Consider the following 20318-nt stretch of genomic DNA (forward strand, 5'->3'; position numbering starts at 1 on the left):
GGAGGCTGAGGCAGGCCGATCACCTGAGGTTGGGAGTTCGAGACCAGCCTGGCTAACATGGTGAAACTCTGCCTCTACTAAAAATACAAAATTAGTTCAGCGTGGTGACAGGTGCCTGTAATCCCAGCTACTCAGGAGGCTGAGGCTGAAGAATCGCTGGAACCCGGGAGGCGGAGGTTGCAGTGAGCCAAAATTGTGCCATTGCACTCCAGCCTGGGCAAGAAGAGTGAAACTCCGCCTCTAAATAAATAAATAAATATAAATAATAAAATAAAATGCCTTTCACTTAGAAGATGCAAGGAACTGTGAACTCACGACTCAACAGGTGATCTGGGACATTTGGGACTTGATGGGAGCAAAGGAAAGGAAGGGAAGAGGCCTGGACTGGAGGAATGGGGGGGGGGGTAAAAACAAAAGACGTGGGGAAGAAAGGCATTTGAAAAAAGGGGTACTTGAAAATCACCTATCTAGATGAATCCCTTCAGACTTCCCTTACCCTCATTTTGTAGAATAATAGGGGGGAGGGGAGCACTTAAGTTGTGTTTTCCCATAAACAGATCCCACTGCAAAGATTAGAATGCAAGCTTCCTTGGGAGGTGGTCCCAGGAAGCACTGTGGGAGAGGGGCAAGTGAGTTGGGGAAGGGAAGACAGTGATGAAGGGTGAGTGATCACTTGTCACCATGTTGGGTCTCTGGATAAAACAGACCCCACTTTGTAAACCTACCCAAGAGGCAAAGACGCTGGGGTATGTATCCTCCAACTCCCACTGGTCGTTGGTGAGAGCTGATTCTGAGCCCTTCTGGCCTGCCCTGCAGCATACCTGGGGTGGAGAGAAAGCCCCCACCGGGAGATGTGGTTGCAGGCTTTCAGCTTGTTCTAGAGTGAAGGCACGCTGTGGTCCTGATGCTTTGCAGAGCAAGCTGGCTCATACCCCAGTGCCCAGCCTTGGAGGCCTTTCCCACCCAGTCTGTAGGCCTGGAATCCCGGCTGCAGAAAGCAAGGCCTGAGGAAGGCGGTATGTCCAAGAGTGGATGCTTGGTGAGCCCTGCTGGATGCTTGCTTCGGGGACGGGCTCAAGGTGGAAGTTAAGTCAAATTGGCTCAAACCCTGACTCAATCCCTTCCTCTATAATTTTTCTTAGGAATATCTCCTTTCTCAGCCTTAGCTGCAAATTAGGGTGGATAATACCTACCCTGCTTGCCTTTAAAACTTAGAACCCTTGGCTGCGCTTGGTGGCTCATGCCTGTAATCCCAGGACTTTGGGAGGCTGAGGCCAGCGGATCACTCAAAGTCAGGAGTTCAAGACCAGCCTGGCCAACATGGCGAAACCCCGTCTTTAAAAAACAAAAACAAAAACAAAAAAACCCACAAATTAGCTGGGCATGGTGGCATGCGCCTGTAATCCCAGCTACTTAGGAGGCTGATGCAGGAGAATTGCTTGAACCTGGGAAGCAGAGGTTGCAGTGAGCTGAGATCACGCCATTGCACTCCAGCCTGGGCAACAAGAAACTCAGGAAAAAAAAAAAAAAAGGAGAGAGAGAGAGAGAGAGAGAGAGAGAGAGAGAGAGAGAGAGAGAGAGAGATGGGATCACATGCCTGTAATCGCAGCATTTTGAGAGGCTGAGGCAGGCAGATCACTTGAGGTCAGGAGTTTGAGACCAGCCTGGGTAACATGGTGAAAACCCTGTCTCTATAAAAAATACAAAAGTTAGCCGGACATGGTGGTACGTGACTATAGTCTCAGCCACTCAGGAGGCTGAGGTGGGAGAATCACCTGAGCCTGGGAGGTGGAGTTTGCAGTGAGCTGAGATGGTGCCACTGTACTCTATCCTGGGTGACAGAGCCAGACCCTGTCGCAAAGAGAGAGAGGAGAGACGGGGTCTTGTTCTGTCGGCCAGGCTGGAGTATAGTGGCACGATCATTGCATAGGGTTTTTCCATGTTGCCCAGGCTGGTCTTGAACTCCTGAGCTCAAGTGACCCTCTCGCTTTGGCCTCTCACAGTGCTGGGATTACAGGCAAGAGCCATCGTGCCTGGCAGGTTTTTTGTTTTATTTTTTGCTTAGAAGATTGTGTGTGAGACCCATCAGTCCAGACCAGGGGAATGCTCTGGAGTGTTTCCTGAAGAGGTGAATATATGAGTCACCTGACTTGTGATCTCATATTATTACTTTGGTGAATGGACATGAGAGTAGCTAAAAAGCGAGGCTGGAAGAGTTTGTAGAATTTTGCTGGGAAAAGTTCTTTCTTTTCCTGAGGGAAGGCCAAAGCCTGCAGTCATGATGGAGATGGAGAAAGGCATGAAGGGCCAGCCCAGGAGCCCAGGAGAGGAGGCTTGAGAGAGGAGGTGAGGGTCCCTTGCAGGGAGCTGCAAGGACTCAGGTGGGCTTCCCAGCCCAGCCCCTCCCCACTGCAGCAGAGAGAGGGAGCCTAGAACAGAAAGAGCCTGGCCTCTCCAGCTGACAGCCCGTTCAAATGCTTGCTCTTCTGGTGACAGAGCCTGTGTCACTCTGTCTGTCTACCTCACCTGGCTGTGAGCCTGGATCAAATTCACCTTGTGTCTGGAGCTGCCTGGCACAGAGGAGGCCTCAGAACCAACTCATGGAGTAAGGTGGCTGCTGACGGGGAGAGTCCCTTCCCAGCGAGAATGGCATTTGCGTTAGAGTCCCAGTTACATGTCTCTCTCTTCTATCCATCTTCTTTCTCATCAGTATTCATTTTTTCTTCTCAGCCCTGTGGAACGAAGCCTGTAAACAGCCCATTTTCACTCCTGAAGCAGTTGGTACCCCACGAAAAGATGATTTCCTCCGAAGCAGATGAAAACCCCCTTTCCCTCCCCTGGCTCCTGCAGCCTGTGGTCATGAAGGCAAAGGAATCAGCCCTTCCTCTGCCACTTCCCAGCTGTGTGGTCCTGTGCAAATGTCTTAGCTTCTCTGAGCCTGTGTTTCGTTTCTGTAGAGTGAAGATGATTCATTATTTGTGAGATTATTTGAGGATTAAATAATACTGTATGTGGAAGGGCTGAACACAGTGCCTGGCACAAAGTTAGGTGCAGTAAAAGAGAATCCCCTTCTTCCAGGCTCCAGCACTGAATTAAGAACGTGGATTGACCTCACATGATCTCACATGCCCATTACTTGTGTGTGTCCGTGTGTGCATGTACCTGTACATTGTACCCGCTATGTTTGTGTGCACCTGAGGGTGGGTATGTGTAAACAGACTCATGCGTGTATCTGTGTTCTTGTCTGTGCACATGATTGTGTGTGTGCGTGTGTGTTTTCCCAGCACCATTAGTAGGAAACTGTAATTATGTTTTATGGCGGCAGCAGCAGCAGCGACAGCAGTGGCAGCGGCAGCTCTGTTCCCCCAGCCATTAAGCTGCCTCCCCCCACTCATCTGGAAGTGGGGAGCTGGAGCCACTGCCCGCCCTCCCCATCCCTGCATGCTGCATGAGCACCCAGCCACCCCACTCCCTCACCATATGCCTGTCTTTTACAGTTCTTTGGTGCGTGGTGCTCATCAAGTGGCTAATTAGCTAAATGAATTAATTGACATCCATACGTGTAATTAGCAAATGGTTATAAGCAGCTATTCTCCTTGGGATGTCTAAAATTCTAAGGGTCAGATGCTGGGAGGGTTGCTTTAGTGAGTAAATAAGAGATAAGAGCTGCCAGGGTAAGTGCCTGGGAGGCTCTGCGAACTTGATGGCCTGGCTGTGGGGGGATGAGACCCAGGAAGGAGGGAGGAGGTGCTTACCAGCCTGGTGGGGGAAACTGACTCCATGCACCAGGAATCAGGAGCCTCAGCTTCTGGCTCCATTTATGTGACTTTCTCTGTGACCTTGAGTAAATCCCTTCTCCTCTCTGGGTCACAGTCTCTGCTTTTGATGGGGATGGATGGGACCAGCTCCTCTCAGGACTTTCCCTGCTCTGATATCCTTCCTTGTGTTAAGCCAAAGTTTCTAATAAGAAACAGGGCTGTGTAGAGACGGGATGAAGTGCCCCTTTCTTTATTCCAGGGCACACCATTACTATGCTCTCCCACTTGTAGGTGTTGGTACCTGCTGTGCCCCTGCTCCTAATGCCTGCTCCACCCTCTCTGCCTCTAAGATTCCGTAGAGCAGCGCTGTCCAGTAGAATGTTCTGAAATGACGGAAATGTTCTATGTCTCTGCTGTCCCATATGGTAGCCATGAGCCACATGTAGCTGTTGGGTCCTTGAAATATGACTAGCGCAACTGAGGGGCTGAATTTTTAATTTATTTACACTTAATTCATTTAAATTTAAATAGCCACATATGGCTCTTGGCTATTGTATTGGGCAGTGCAGCTGGAGCTCCTTTAAGATCCATTCATTCATTCATTTGCTAATTCATTCATTCATCCAACAAATATTTTTTTAGTATCTGCTGTGGCCAGGCACTGGGGAGACTATTGAGAATAAGCAGGCATGACCCTTGCCCTCATGAAGCATTTGTTATAGGGAGGGATAAGAGAGAGGAGAGAGAACAAGAACCAGACAAAATAATTGGATGTTTAATAAAAGCCAGGAAAGAAAATGATAAGGGGCTGAGATGGAGAATAGAAAGCCTGGGGCAGTAGATGGGGCGGTCAGGAAAGGTGTCTCTGAGGAGGAGCCATTTAAGCTGAGACCCCAGGGGTGAGAATGAGCCCTCCAAGGAGAGTGTGTGTGTTTGTGTGTGGGGGTGCGGGAGCTGCTCCAGGCAGAGGGCTCAGCCGTGCTGAGGTGGAGGCAGGGGAGAGCTGGGTGGGTCTGAGGAAGTCAGTGGGGTTGCAGTGTAATGAGTGTGGGGCGAGGCCAGGAGATGAGGGGCAGGGGCCAAATGAAATACCATGGGGAGGATTATAGATTTTGTTATAAGGGCCGCAGAGGTTGCTAAAGGGTTCTAGACAGGGGCACCTCTTCAGAAGTTGACCCGGCTGGCGGCTTCCTAGGGCTTGGTTGGAGGAAGCCCTAAATGAAGGTGGGTGATGGTCATCTAGGGAAGGGGAACTGGCCAGGGTGGTACAAGATGCCACTGCAGGGGCCAGGCACGGTGGCTCACACCTGCAATCCCAGCACTTTGGGAGGCCGAGGTGGGCGGATCACTTGAGGTCAGGAGTTTGACCTGGCTTGCGTGGTGAAACCCTGTCTCTACTAAAAATACAAAAAAATTAGCGGGGCATGGTGGCACATGCCTATAATCCCAGCCACTCCAGAGGCTGAGGTGGGAGAAGCCCTTGAACCCAGGAGTCGGTGGTTGCAGTGAGCTGAGATTGTACCACTGCACTCCAATCTGGGTGACACAGAACAAGACTCTGTCTCAAAAAAAACAAAAAACAAAAACAAAAAACAAACAAAGGCCAGGCACGTGGCTCACGCCTGTAATCCCAGCACTTTGAGAGGCTGAGGTGGGTGGATCATTTGAGGTCAGGAGTTTGAGATCGGCCTGGTCAACGTGATGAAATCCTGTACTAAAAATACAAAACTTAGCCGGGCGCGGTGGCTTAAGCCTGTAGTCCCAGCACTTTGGGAGGCCGAGGTGGGTGGATCACAAGGTCAAGAGATCGAGACCATCCTGGTCAACATGGTGAAACCCCGTCTCTACTAAAAATACAAAAAATTAGCTGGGCATGGTGGCACATGCCTGTAATCCCAGCTACTCGGGAGGCTGAGGCATGAGAATTGCCTGAACCCAGGAGGCGGAGGTTGCGGTGAGCTGAGATTGTGCCATTGCACTCCAGCCTGGGTAACAAGAGTGAAACTCCGTCTCAAAAAAAAAAAAAAAAAAAAAAAAAATTAGCCGGGCGTGGTGGTACACACCTGTAATCCCAATTACTTGGGAGGCTGAGGTGGGAGAATCACTTAAACTTGGAAGGTGGAGGCTGCAGTGAGCCAAGATCATGCCACTGCACTCCAGCCTGGGTGACACAGCAAGATTCTGTCTCAGAAAAAAGCCAAAAAACACAAAACAAAAAACCTTTGTTGGATTTGTTGAAAAAAAAAAAAAAAAAAAAGATACCACAACACCTCTACCCGGAAGGTGTCCCTGGATTCCCTGGGCTGGATCAGGCTCCTTCCTGTGCTCCCGCCACCCCCAGGCCTGACTGTGTCATGGCACTTTCACCCCTTGCTGTCACCATCTATTAAGGTCAGAACTACCAGATGTGGGCCTTCCCCGAGGTGGCTGTGTCCCATTCTGTGTCTCCCCCTTTCTCAGCCCAGGCCCTGGTGCAGAGCCATGCTCAGGGGACACAGCTTCTCCCCAGCTCGGCCTGGGGGTGCTCCATCTCCTTCGAGGAGGCTGCCTGGGAAGCTAGCAGTGATGGTGGGAGAGAGGACCTTTGCCCACTCTGCAACCCCAGGCCCCTGCCGTCTCTGCTACCTCGCCTGCCTCGTGGCGGCACTTTAGAGCTTACAGAGCCTCTTTTCCATTTGTGGCCTCAGCGACTCCCCAAAAGCCCTGAGATGGAGGTGGAGATGTCATCCTTCCCCCCTCTTACAGATGAGCAAACAGGAGCCCAGAGAGGCCAAGTGCCTAGGCCTAGAGCAGGGCCCCTCAATCTCTCTGGAGGCTACCAAGTAAGGAGGTTATGTGTACAGCTTTGGGGTCAGACAGCCTGGTTTGAATGCTGGTGGTTAATTTCTTAGCTGTGTGACTTCGGCAAAGTACTTAATCTGTGTGAGCATGAGTGTCCTCATTCATAAAATGGGGAGAGTAAGTGCCTTTATGTTTTGGGGTGGTTGTGGGGCATGTGAAGTGCTGAGGGGAACACCTGTCACATGAGAAACATTTAGTACTGGTGGCAGTTGCTATTTGGGAATCTGGCAGGAGTACAGAACTCCCCCACAAAATGCACATAGGGTCTCAGAAGGTTCACAGAACCCCTGCAGTCCAGCCATGATGCCTTGGGAAACATGGACCCCGGGTTAAGAAAACGTAATGAGAAAGACCTATATATGATGCAGCTAAAGAAGTGTCTAAGGAGGGCCGGGCGCGGTGGCTCACGCCTGAAATCCCAGCACTTTGGGAGGCCGAGGCGGGTGGATCACGAGGTCAAGAGATCGAGACCATCCTGATCAACATGGTGAAACCCCGTCTCTACTAAAAATATAAAAAATCAGCTGGGCATGGTGGCGCATGCCTATAATCCCAACTACTCAGGAGGCTGAGGCAGGAGAATTGCCTGAACCCAGGAGGTGGAGGTTGCGGTGAGCCGAGATCGCGCCATTGCACTCCAGCCTGGGTAATAAGAGCGAAACTCTGTCTCAAAAAAAAAAAAAAAAAAAAAAAAAGCAGTGTCTAAGGAACATTATAAAATGTCTAAGGAGTAAAAGCCATGCAAAACCAGCATGGAAAAAAGTGAACACTTAACTGAAGGGCATTAAAAAGACTTAAATAAATGGAGAGGAAGACTTAACAATGATAAAGGTATAAATTCTCCTTAAATTAAGAGATAAATATATTTAATGCAACTCCAATCTGATATTCCAACAGGGATTTCTGAGGAATTTGACATACTGATTCTGAAATATGTGTATAAGAATAAAGATCTAGGCCTGCTTCGGTGGCTTATGCCTATAATCCCAGCAATCTGAGAGGCTGAGGTGGGTGGATCACCTGAGGTCAGGAGTTCAAGACCAGCCTGGCCAACATGGCGAAACACCATCTCTACTAAAAATACAAAAATTGCCAGGCGCGGTGGCTCACGCCTCTAATCCTAGCACTTTGGGAGGCTGAAGCGGGTGGATCAGGAAATCAGGAGATCGAGACCATTGTAGCCAACATGATGAAACCCTGTCTCTACTAAAAAATACAAAAAAATTAGCTGGGCGTGGTGGTGTGCGACTGTAGTCCCAGCTATTCGGGAGGCTGAGGCAGAAGAATTTCTCCAACCTGGGAGGCAGAGGTTGCAGTGAGCCAAGATTGCACCATAGCACTCCAGCCCAGGTAACAGAGTGAGACTCCATCTCAAAAAAAGAAAAAAAAAAAAAAAAAAAAAGGCCGGGTGTGGTGGCTCACGCCTGTAATCCCAGCACTTTGGGAGGCCGAGGTGGGTGGATCACGAGGTCAAGAGATCGAGACCATCCTGGTCAACATGATGAAACCCTGTCTCTACTAAAAACACAAAAAATTAGCTGGGCATGGTGGCACGTGCCTGTAATCCCAGCTACTCGGAAGGCTGAGGCAGAATTGCCTGAACCCAGGAGGCGGAGTTTGCAGTGAGCCGAGATCGCGCCATTGCACTCCAGCCTGGGTAACAGGAGCGAAACTCCATCTCAAAAAAAGAAAAAAAAAAAAAAAAGAAGGCCGGGTGTGGTGGCTCAAGCCTGTAATCCCAGCACTTTGGGAGGCCGAGGCGGGTGGATCACAAGGTCAAGAGATCGATACCACCCTGGTCAACATGGTGAAACCCCGTCTCTACTAAAAACACAAAAAATTAGCTGGGCATGGTGGCGCGTGCCTGTAATCCCAGCTACTCAGGAGGCTGAGGCAGGAGAATTGCCTGAACCCAGGAGGCGGAGGTTGTGGTGAGCCGAGATCGCGCCATTGCACTCCAGCCTGGGTAACAAGAGTGAAACTCCGTCTCAAAACAAAACAAAACAAAACAAAACAAAACAAAACAAAAAAGAATAAAGATCCAAAAAATAACCAAGACATTTCTAAAGAATTAAGGTGATCAGACATGCTATATTACTCTGTTCTTGCATTGCCATAAAGAAACACATGAGTAATTTATTTTTTATCTTTATTTTTTGAGATGGAGTCTCCCTCTGTCATCCAGGCTGGAGTGCAGTGGCATAATCTCAGCTCACTGCAGCTTCCACCTCTGAGGCTCAAGCCATCCTCCCACCTCAGCCTCCCCAGTAGCTGGGACTACAGGCATGCACCACCATGCCCAGATAATTTTTTGTGTATATATGTAGAGAGTAGAGATGGGGTTTTCCCGTCTCCACAAAACCCAGGGTGGTCTTGAACTCCTGAGCTCAAGTGATCCACCCTCCTCAGCCTCCCAAAATGCTGGTATTATAGGTATAAGCTACCGTGCCCAGCCGAGACTGAGTAATTTATAAAGAAAAGAGGTTTAGGCTGGGCGCGGTGGCTCAAGCCTGTAATCCCAGCACTTTGGGAGGCCAAGACGGGTGGATCACGAGGTCAAGAGATCGAGACCATCCTGGTCAACATGGTGAAACCCCGTCTCTACTAAAAATACAAAAAATGAGCTGGGCATGGTGGCGCGTGCCTGTAATCCCAGCTACTCAGGAGGCTGAGGCAGGAGAATTGCCTGAACCCAGGAGGTGGAGGTTGCGGTGAGCCGAGATCGCGCCATTGCACTCCAGCCTGGGTAATAAGAGCGAAACTCTGTCTCAAAAAAAAAAAAAAAAAAAAAAAAAGCAGTGTCTAAGGAACATTATAAAATGTCTAAGGAGTAAAAGCCATGCAAAACCAGCATGGAAAAAAGTGAACACTTAACTGAAGGGCATTAAAAAGACTTAAATAAATGGAGAGGAAGACTTAACAATGATAAAGGTATAAATTCTCCTTAAATTAAGAGATAAATATATTTAATGCAACTCCAATCTGATATTCCAACAGGGATTTCTGAGGAATTTGACATACTGATTCTGAAATATGTGTATAAGAATAAAGATCTAGGCCTGCTTCGGTGGCTTATGCCTATAATCCCAGCAATCTGAGAGGCTGAGGTGGGTGGATCACCTGAGGTCAGGAGTTCAAGACCAGCCTGGCCAACATGGCGAAACACCATCTCTACTAAAAATACAAAAATTGCCAGGCGCGGTGGCTCACGCCTCTAATCCTAGCACTTTGGGAGGCTGAAGCGGGTGGATCAGGAAATCAGGAGATCGAGACCATTGTAGCCAACATGATGAAACCCTGTCTCTACTAAAAAATACAAAAAAATTAGCTGGGCGTGGTGGTGTGCGACTGTAGTCCCAGCTATTCGGGAGGCTGAGGCAGAAGAATTTCTCCAACCTGGGAGGCAGAGGTTGCAGTGAGCCAAGATTGCACCATAGCACTCCAGCCCAGGTAACAGAGTGAGACTCCATCTCAAAAAAAGAAAAAAAAAAAAAAAAAAAAAGGCCGGGTGTGGTGGCTCACGCCTGTAATCCCAGCACTTTGGGAGGCCGAGGTGGGTGGATCACGAGGTCAAGAGATCGAGACCATCCTGGTCAACATGATGAAACCCTGTCTCTACTAAAAACACAAAAAATTAGCTGGGCATGGTGGCACGTGCCTGTAATCCCAGCTACTCGGAAGGCTGAGGCAGAATTGCCTGAACCCAGGAGGCGGAGTTTGCAGTGAGCCGAGATCGCGCCATTGCACTCCAGCCTGGGTAACAGGAGCGAAACTCCATCTCAAAAAAAGAAAAAAAAAAAAAAAAGAAGGCCGGGTGTGGTGGCTCAAGCCTGTAATCCCAGCACTTTGGGAGGCCGAGGCGGGTGGATCACAAGGTCAAGAGATCGATACCACCCTGGTCAACATGGTGAAACCCCGTCTCTACTAAAAACACAAAAAATTAGCTGGGCATGGTGGCGCGTGCCTGTAATCCCAGCTACTCAGGAGGCTGAGGCAGGAGAATTGCCTGAACCCAGGAGGCGGAGGTTGTGGTGAGCCGAGATCGCGCCATTGCACTCCAGCCTGGGTAACAAGAGTGAAACTCCGTCTCAAAACAAAACAAAACAAAACAAAACAAAACAAAACAAAAAAGAATAAAGATCCAAAAAATAACCAAGACATTTCTAAAGAATTAAGGTGATCAGACATGCTATATTACTCTGTTCTTGCATTGCCATAAAGAAACACATGAGTAATTTATTTTTTATCTTTATTTTTTGAGATGGAGTCTCCCTCTGTCATCCAGGCTGGAGTGCAGTGGCATAATCTCAGCTCACTGCAGCTTCCACCTCTGAGGCTCAAGCCATCCTCCCACCTCAGCCTCCCCAGTAGCTGGGACTACAGGCATGCACCACCATGCCCAGATAATTTTTTGTGTATATATGTAGAGAGTAGAGATGGGGTTTTCCCGTCTCCACAAAACCCAGGGTGGTCTTGAACTCCTGAGCTCAAGTGATCCACCCTCCTCAGCCTCCCAAAATGCTGGTATTATAGGTATAAGCTACCGTGCCCAGCCGAGACTGAGTAATTTATAAAGAAAAGAGGTTTAGGCTGGGCGCGGTGGCTCAAGCCTGTAATCCCAGCACTTTGGGAGGCCAAGACGGGTGGATCACGAGGTCAAGAGATCGAGACCATCCTGGTCAACATGGTGAAACCCCGTCTCTACTAAAAATACAAAAAATGAGCTGGGCATGGTGGCGCGTGCCTGTAATCCCAGCTACTCAGGAGGCTGAGGCAGGAGAATTGCCTGAACCCAGGAGGCGGAGGTTGCGGTGAGCCGAGATCGTGCCATTGCACTCCAGCCTGGGTAACAAGAGCGAAACTCCGTCTCAAAAAAAAAAAAAAAAAGAAAAGAGGTTTAATAGGCTCACAGTTCTGCAGGCTGTACAGGAAGCATGGTGGCGTCTGCTTCTGGGAAGGCCTCTGGAAGCTTCCAATCACGTTGGAAAGTGAAGGGGAGGCAGACATGTCTTACATGGCAGGGGCAGGAGCAAGAGAGAGAGAGTGGGGAGGTGCCACGAGCTTTTAAACAACCAGCTCTCATGAGAATTCACTATTGCCAACACAGCATCAAGGGGGGATGATGTTAAACCGTGAGAAACTGACAGTGATCTAATCACCTCCCCCACAGGCCCCAACTCCAGCATTGGGGATTGCATTTCAACGTGAGATTTGGGTAGGAAAACAGATCCAAACCATATTACTTGTTCAACCAGATATCAAGATTTATGAAAAGGCCCTACAAATTAAAACAGTGTGGAGTTGATGCAGGAATGGAGAAAGTGATGAGTGGAATAGAACTGAAAGCCTGCCAGAGATTTTTGCCCTTAATTTACATGATAGAAGCAAAAGAGATTAAAACGATGGCAGATTCTGGGGCCAGACTGCCTAGGTTTGACGATTATTAGTTGTGTGATCTTGTACAAGTTGCTGAATGTCTCTGGCCTCCGTCTCCCTGGTGGGGAATTCTACAATTCTTCAATAAATGGAAGGGGAAAACAGACAGGGATATATAGTTACAGACAGGGATAAATGAAATTGGATCTGTACCCAATTTTTTACCAAAAGTCCATATCAACAATTGCACTTGGAGACTTTGAGGAGAAAGCATAAGTGAAGATGTTTTTGACTTGGGGGTAATTTTTTTTTTTGAGACAGAGTTTCCCTCTTGTTGCCCAGTCTGGAGGGCAGTGGCGTGATCTGAGCTCACCACAACCTCCGTCTTCCGGTTTCAATCGATTCTCCTGCCTCAGCCTCCCCAGTAGCTGGGACTACAGGTGACAGCCACAATGCCCAGCTAATTTTTGCATTTTTAGTAGAGACGGGGTTTCACCATGTTGGCCAGGCTGGCCCAAGTTCCTAACTTCATGATTTGCCCACTTTGGCCTCCCAAAGTGCTGAGATTACAAGCATGAGCCACCGTGCCCTTTTTAAAAAAGGCCTTAAAAGTGCTAACCATAGGATGGCCATGGTGGCTCCTGCCTGTAATCTCAGCACTTTGGGAAGCTGAGGCAGGTGGATCATCTGAGGCCAGGAGTTCAAGACCAGCCTGGGCAACATGGTGAAACGCTATCTCTACTAAAAATACAAAAATTAGCTGGGGCTGGTGGTGCATGCCAGTAATCCTAGCTACTCAGGAAGTTGAGGCATGAGAATCGCTTGAACCCAGGAGGCAGAGGTTGCAGTGAGCCGAGATTGTGCCACTGCACTCCAGCCTGGACAACAGAGTAAGACTCTGTCTTAAAAAAAAAAAAAAAGTGCTAACCATAAATCGTTGATATTGGCCAGGCATGGTGGCTCATGCCTGTACTCTCAGCCCTTTGGGAGGCTGAGGCTGGGAGTTTAAGGCTATAGTGAACGGTGAACTATGATATTACCACTGCACTCCAGTCTGGGTGACAGAGCAAGACCTTGTCTCTAAAAATACATACATACATACGTACGTACATACATACATACATACATAGAAGAGTGATATATTTGACTACATGAAAACCCAGAACTTCTTTTTCTGAAAAGGAATCTTAAAGACACTCCAAAGGGCTGGGTGAGGTAGCTCATGTCTGTAATCCCAGTATTTTGGGAGGCTGGGGCGGGAGGATTGCTTGAGCCCAGGAGTTTGAGACCAGCCTCGACAACATGGTGAGATTTGTCTCTACAAATAAAAAACAACAACAAACTAGCTGGACGTGGTGGTGTGTGCCTGTAGTCCTAAATATTCAGGAGACTGAGGTGGGAACATCTCTTGAGCTTGGGAGTTCCAGGCTGCAATGCGCTGTGTGATTGCTACTGCACTCCAGCCTGGGAGAGATCCTGTCTTCAAACAAACGAACAAACACTACAAAGAAGATATTTGTAATGCATACAACCAATAACAGATTCGTATCAGGAGTTTGTAAAATTATGTCTAGCCTTTGAAAAAAAAGACTATTGGCCAGGTGCGGTGGCTCACACCTGTAATCCCAGCACTTTGGGAGGCTGAGGTCAAGAGTTTGAGACCTAGATCAACTGAGGTCAAGAGTTTGAGACCAGCCTGGCCAACATGGTGAAACCCCATCGCTACTAAAAATACAAAAATTAGTTGGGTATGGTGGCGGACACCTGTAGTTCCAGCTACTTGGAAGGCTGAGGCAGGAGGATAGCTTGAACCTGGGAGGCGGAGATTGCAATGAGCAGGGATGATTCCACTGCAATCCAGCCTGGCAACAGAGCGAGACTCCATTTCAAAACAAAACAGAACAAAACAAAACAAACCACTATATAAAATTAGTAAGAAAGAATAACTAGCTTAGTCCAATAAAAGAGGAGAGAGGAAACGTGACCGAATAGTTCTTAGAAGAGAAAACATAAATATGTATAGCCAATAAACTTCTGAAGAGATGCTCATCTTACTAGTAACCAGGGAGATGAAAATTAAGACAATTAAATACCATTTTACATCTGAATGGCCAAAAATGAAAAGTCCAACAAATAAAGAAGCTGTAGATCAATGGGACTGCTTATACATTGCTGGTAGGAGTATAAATTGGTACAACTGCTTTGAAAACCAATTTATTATTATTTTGTAACACTGGACATTTTTATATCCTATATCCCAGGAATTCTACTCTAGATATACCCAAGAGAAACTCTTGTGTAACACCAGGAGTCATGTATAAGAATATTCCTTACAGCAATCTGCGGTAGCAAAACAGCAAAAACAAAACCCCCAACTCCATCAGAGAGCAAGAATAAGAAATATGAAATTCAGGATAGTGATTCCCTGGGGGTGAGGAGGGGAGAAGAATATAGGTAGATTAAGTTGTCACTGATGCAATAAAATGTTGGTGGTAGGTTCACAGATCTTCATTATATTATTAAAAATAAGGGGGGCTGGGTGTGGTGGCTCATGCCTGTAATCCCAGCATTTGGGGAGACCGAGGTGGGAGGATCATTTGAAGCCAGGAGTTTGAGACCAGCCTGGACAACATAGCGAGACCCACCTGCCGCCGGCGGCCACGCAGTGAACCAGCGAACTAGGCCACTGGCCTGACCCAGTTTTCCCTGTGGCCTGCCAAGCCCAAGTAAGAGCCTATGCTTTGCACTCAGATATCAATTATGTAAACAGAATGTGGAGATTAACAGGGATTCATAGAGGAAGAGTTCTAGAAGTTTTCATTGATAATGCAATTATCTTTTGTTGTTTTTATTTTTTAATTTTAATTAATTAATTAATTAATTTTTTGAGATGGAGTTTCACTCTTGTTACCCAGGCTGGAGTGCAATGGCGCGATCTCAGCTCATGCAACCTCCGCCTCCTGGGTTCAAGCAATTCTCCTGCCTCATCCTCAGCTGAGACTACAGGCGTGCGCCACCATGCCCAGCTAATTTTTGTATTTTTAGTAGAGACGGGGTTTCACCATGTTGACCAGGATGGTCTCGATCTCTTGACCTCGTGATCCACCCGCCTCGGCCTCCCAAAGTGCTGGGATTACAGGCGTGAGCCACCGCGCCCAGCTGAATTTTAATTTTTATTTGAGACAGGATCTTGCTCTGTCGCCCAGGCTGAAGTGCAGTGGCAAGATCTCAGTTCATTGCAAACTCTGCCTCCCAGGCTCAGATGATTCTCTCACCTCAGCCTCCCTAGTAGCTGGGACCACAGGTTTTTTTTTTTTTTTTTTTTTTTTTGAGACGGAGTTTCGCTCTTGTTACCCAGGCTGGAGTGCAATGGCGCGATCTTGGCTCACCGCAACCTCCGCCTCCTGGGTTCAGGCAATTCTCCTGCCTCAGCCTCCTGAGTAGCTGGGATTATAGGCACACGCCACCATGCCCAGCTAATTTTTTTAATATTTTTAGTAGAGACGGGGTTTCACCATGTTGACCAGGTTGGTCTCGATCTCTCAACCTCGTGATCCACCCGCCTCGGCCTCCCAAAGTGCTGGGATTACAGGCTTGAGCCACCGCGCCCGGCCGGGACCACAGGTTTTGAGACAGGTTCCGTTGCCCAGATCATAGCTCACTGTAGGCTCAAACTGCTAGGCTCAAGGGGTCCTCCAGCCTCAACCTCCTGAGTAGCTGGGACTATAGGCATGCCACCATGCCTAGCTAATTTTTAATTTTTAATTTTTTTTTAAAATTTTTTTTGAGACGGAGTTTCGCTCTTGTTACCCAGGCTGGAGTGCAATGGCACGATCTCGGCTCACCACAACCTCCGCCTCCTGGGCTCAGGCAATTCTCCTGCCTCAGCCTCCTAAGTAGCTGGGATTACAGGCACGCGCCACCACGCCCAGCTAGTTTTTTGTATTTTTAGTAGAGATGGGGTTTCACTATGTTGACCAGGATGGTCTCGATCTCTCGACCTCGTGATCCACCCGCCTCAACCTCCCAAAGTGCTGGGATTACAGGCTTGAGCCACCGCGTCCGGCTATTTTTAATTTTTTTTAGTAGAGATGGGGGTCTCCCCATGTTGTCTAGAATTCCTGGGCTCAAGTGACTTTCCTGCCTTGACCTCCCAAAGTGCTAAGATTACAGGCTTGAGCCAGCATCTGGCTGCACTTAGAGGTTTTTACCAAGAGGGTGACGGCAATACTTCTGCTTCCACTGAGGCTTATGCACTCAAAAATCCCCTCAATTTCATCTGCTATAGATTGGGATTGAGAAGTAATCCTGTCAGTCTCAATGTCTGGATTCTTTCTGTTTCATTTTATTCTTGCAAGTAAACTGGCCAATTCTTTTCTGAGGTTAATAATTTTTGGAGTATCGTACCAAATACAGCCAACAGCAACCAATACAGACTACTAATGTTCTGTTGCTAACCCTTTTTTTAGTATCGACAGTGTCTTGCTCTGTTGCTCAGGGTAGAGTTCAGTGGTATGAACATGGGCCTCAACCTCCTGGGCTCAAGCAGTCCTCTGGTCTCAGCCTCTTGAGTAGCTGGGACAACAAGCATGCACCACCATGCTCAGCTATTTTTTTTTGTAGGGGGGGTAGAGATGGGGTCTCACTATGTTGCCCAGGCTGGTCTCAAACTCCTGGGCTTAAGCAATCCTCTCACCTTGGCTTCACAAAGTGCTGGGATTATAGGCATGAGGCTACTGCGCCTGGCCTAACCTCTTTTGTTGAGTTACAAGTGTATTAAGTTCACAATCTTCTTTCTCATTTGCTCCAGAACACAGTGGTGTTTTTTTTTTTTTTTTTTTTCAATAGAGACAGGGTTTCACCATTTCGGTCAGGCTGGTCTTGAACTCCTGACCTCAGGTGATCCACCAACCTTGGGTTCCCAAAGTGCTGGGATAACAGGTGTGAGCCACTGTGCCTGGCCCAAGCTTCCAATAACAATTTCTTCGTTCCTGCTGCCTGACCACTAAGCCAATAGCACAGTCTCCCTCTGTTGCCCAGGCTGGAGCACAGTGGCATGGTCTTGGCTCACTGCAACCTCCACCTCCTGGGCTCAAGCAATTCTCCTGCTTCAGCCTCCTGAGAAGTAGCTGGGGCTACAGGCATGTACCACTATGCTTGGCTAATTTTTTTTTTTTTTTTTTTTTTGAGACGGAGTTTCGCTCTTGTTACCCAGGCTGGAGTGCAATGGCGCGATCTCGGCTCACCGCAACCTCCGCCTCCTGGGTTCAGGCAATTCTCCTGCCTCAGCCTCCTGTGTAGCTGGGATTACAGGCACGCGCCGCCATGCCCAGCTAATTTTTTGTATTTTTTTTAGTAGAGACGGGGTTTCACCATGTTGACAAGGATGGCTTGATCTCTTGACCTCGTGATCCACCCGCCTCGGCCTCCCACAGTGCTGGGATTACAGGCTTGAGCCACCGTGCCCGGCCTGAGCTAAAAAGTTCTTACAAGCAGGACTAGCGTTCAGGGGAGAGAGGTACAGATGAACTGCTTTTCGTTATGAATCTTAGATCACTATGACCTCTGCTTCCTGGGTTCAGGTGATTCTCCTGCCAATAATATTTAATTTGAAAATCATGTGCTTATATTTCTTAGGTTAAAAAGCCTTTCAAAATAAAATACAAAAATTAGCCAGGAGTGGTGGCACACACCTGTAATCCCAGCTACTCGGGAGGCTGAGGCAGGAGAATTGCTTGAACCCAGGAGGTGGAGATTATAGTGAGCCAAGATAGTGCCATTGCATTCCAGTCTGGGTGACAGAGTGAGACTTTGTCTCAAAAAAACAAAAAACAAACAAATTTTTTTTTGTTTTGTTTTTTAAAGACAAGGTCTTGCTCTGTGGCCCAGGCTGGAGTGCAGTGGCATGATCATGGCTTACTGCAGCCTCAGTCTCCCTGGGTTCAGGTGATCCTCCTACCTCAGCTTCTCAAGTAGCTGGGACTACAGGTGGGTGCCACCAAGCCTGGTTAATTTTTTGATTTTTTTTTTTGTAGAGATGGGGTTTTACCATGTTGCTTAGGCTGGTTTCAAATTCGTGGGCTTAAGCGTAGTGAGCTGGTTACTGGCAGAGCTGGATTCAAAGACAAGTCTTTTGACTTTCAGTCTAGGGTTCACCTCACTTGTTCCATGAGCTACTCAATAAACATTTATTGAGCACACACTTTGGTCTGGATATAGTGTCAGGTCCTAGGGCCAAGGTGAATAAGTCCTTTTGTACTGTTCATAAATTGCACACAGTCTAGAGCAGGAGGGCAGACGCTTCAACAAATCCTTATAATGCAGGGTGGTTACATAATCAAGTAATTATGTAAAATTTGAAAAAGTAAGCTATTTTAACTACAACCAGTTGGGACCGCTGTCTCTTTTCACTGTTGACTTCTCCTTTACAATACATTCACTTACATTGGATGGTGTTGAAGTTGCCATGGGCTTTTGTGACGTGGCTAAAGGAAAGCTGTGCAAGAATACATTTAGCGTGGATTTAGTGGAGTAGATTTATGTTTTCTGTCTATAGTCAGTTCTGTCTATAGTTAGGGTATTGCAAGCTGTTCTAGTATAGGAGTGGAATAGTAATAAATGCTCAATTAATTCAACAGAAGGCAGGGAAAGGAAAAAGGGAACAAAGAGCAAATGAGACAAATTAAAAAACACAGCAAGATGCTAGATATAACGTAACCATGTCAATAATCACATTACATATAAATAGCGTAAACACTTCAGTTAAGAGGCAGAGATTGTCAGATAGGATAAAAATGCAAGATCCAAATATATCCTATTTATAAGATATATCCTCTAAATATAAAAACACAAATATGTTAAAGGTAAAAGGATAGAAAAAGATATTCTATGCTAACAATAACAAAAAGAAGGATTTAGGATCAAAGATACCATCACGGGGCTGGGCACAGAGGCACATGCCTATAATTCCAGCACTTTGGGAGGTTAAGGCAGGAGCATCTCTTGAGCTCAGGAGTTTAAGACCAGCCTGGGCAACATAGTAAGACCTTGTTTTTACAAAAAATAAATTAAAAACTTATCCAGGCATGGTGGTGTGTACCTGTGGTCCCAGCTACTCAGGAGGCTGAGGTGGGAGGATCACTTGAGTCCAGGAGGTTGAGGCTGCCGTGAGCCATGACTGAGCCACTGTCCTCCAGCCTGGGCCTCAGAATGAGACCCTGTCTCAAAAAAATGATACTATCATGGATAAAGATTGTCATTACATAATGAGCAAGGGGCCAATCAGCCATAAGAATTTAAATAGTTATTAACTTAGTAACAAAGTATCAAAATACATGAAGTAAAATAGAAATGCAAAGAGAAATGGACAATTATAGTGAGATTTCAACACTCCCTCTTGATATTTGGTAGAACACCTAGACCAAAAACCCAGTAAGAATGTAGATTTGAACAACACTCTCAACCAAGTTAACCTGATATTTACAGAACACTCCACCTAACAACAGCATTCTTTTTTATTATTGTTGTTGACACTGAGTCTTGCTCTGTCTCCCAGGCTGGAGTGTACTGGTGAAATCTCGGCTTACTGCAACCTCCGCCTCCCGGGTTTAAGCAATTCTCCTGCCTCAGCCTCCTCAGTAGCTGGGACTACAGGCATGTGCCACCATACCTGGCTAATTTTTTGTATTTTTAGTAGAAACAGGGCTTCATTGTGTTAGCCAGGATGGTCTCGATCTCTGACCTTGTGAACTGCCTGCCTTGGCCTCCCAAAGTGCTGAGATTATAGGCCTGAGACACTGTGCCTGGCCAACAACAGCATTCTTTTTTTTTCTAATTTTTTTTTTAAATTTTTTTTTTGAGACGGAGTTTCGCTCTTGTTACCCAGGCTGGAGTGCAATGGCGCGATCTCGGCTCACCGCAACCTCCGCCTCCTGGGTTCAGGCAATTCTCCTGCTTCAGCCTCCTGAGTAGCTGGGATTACAGGCACGTGCCACCATGCCCAGCTAATTTTTTGTATTTTTAGTAGAGACGGGGTTTCACCATGTTGACCAGGATGGTCTCGATCTCTCAACCTCGTGATCCACCAGCCTCAGCCTCCCAAAGTGCTGGGATTACAGGCTTGAGCCACCGCGCCCGGCCAATAACAACAGCATTCTTAAAAGCACACATTCTTTCCAAGTATACGTGAAATATTACCCAAACAGATCATATTTTGTGCAATAAAACAAGTATCAATAAACTGAAAAGGATTCTAGCCATTTGGAATTAAATTAGAAATCAATAACAGAGAGGTATCTGGAAAATTCCTGTATCTTTGAAGACAAAACAATGCACTTCTACATA

The sequence above is a fragment of the Saimiri boliviensis genome, chromosome 11 (genome assembly GCF_048565385.1).
Source record: "Saimiri boliviensis isolate mSaiBol1 chromosome 11, mSaiBol1.pri, whole genome shotgun sequence".
Lineage (NCBI taxonomy): Eukaryota > Metazoa > Chordata > Mammalia > Primates > Cebidae > Saimiri > Saimiri boliviensis.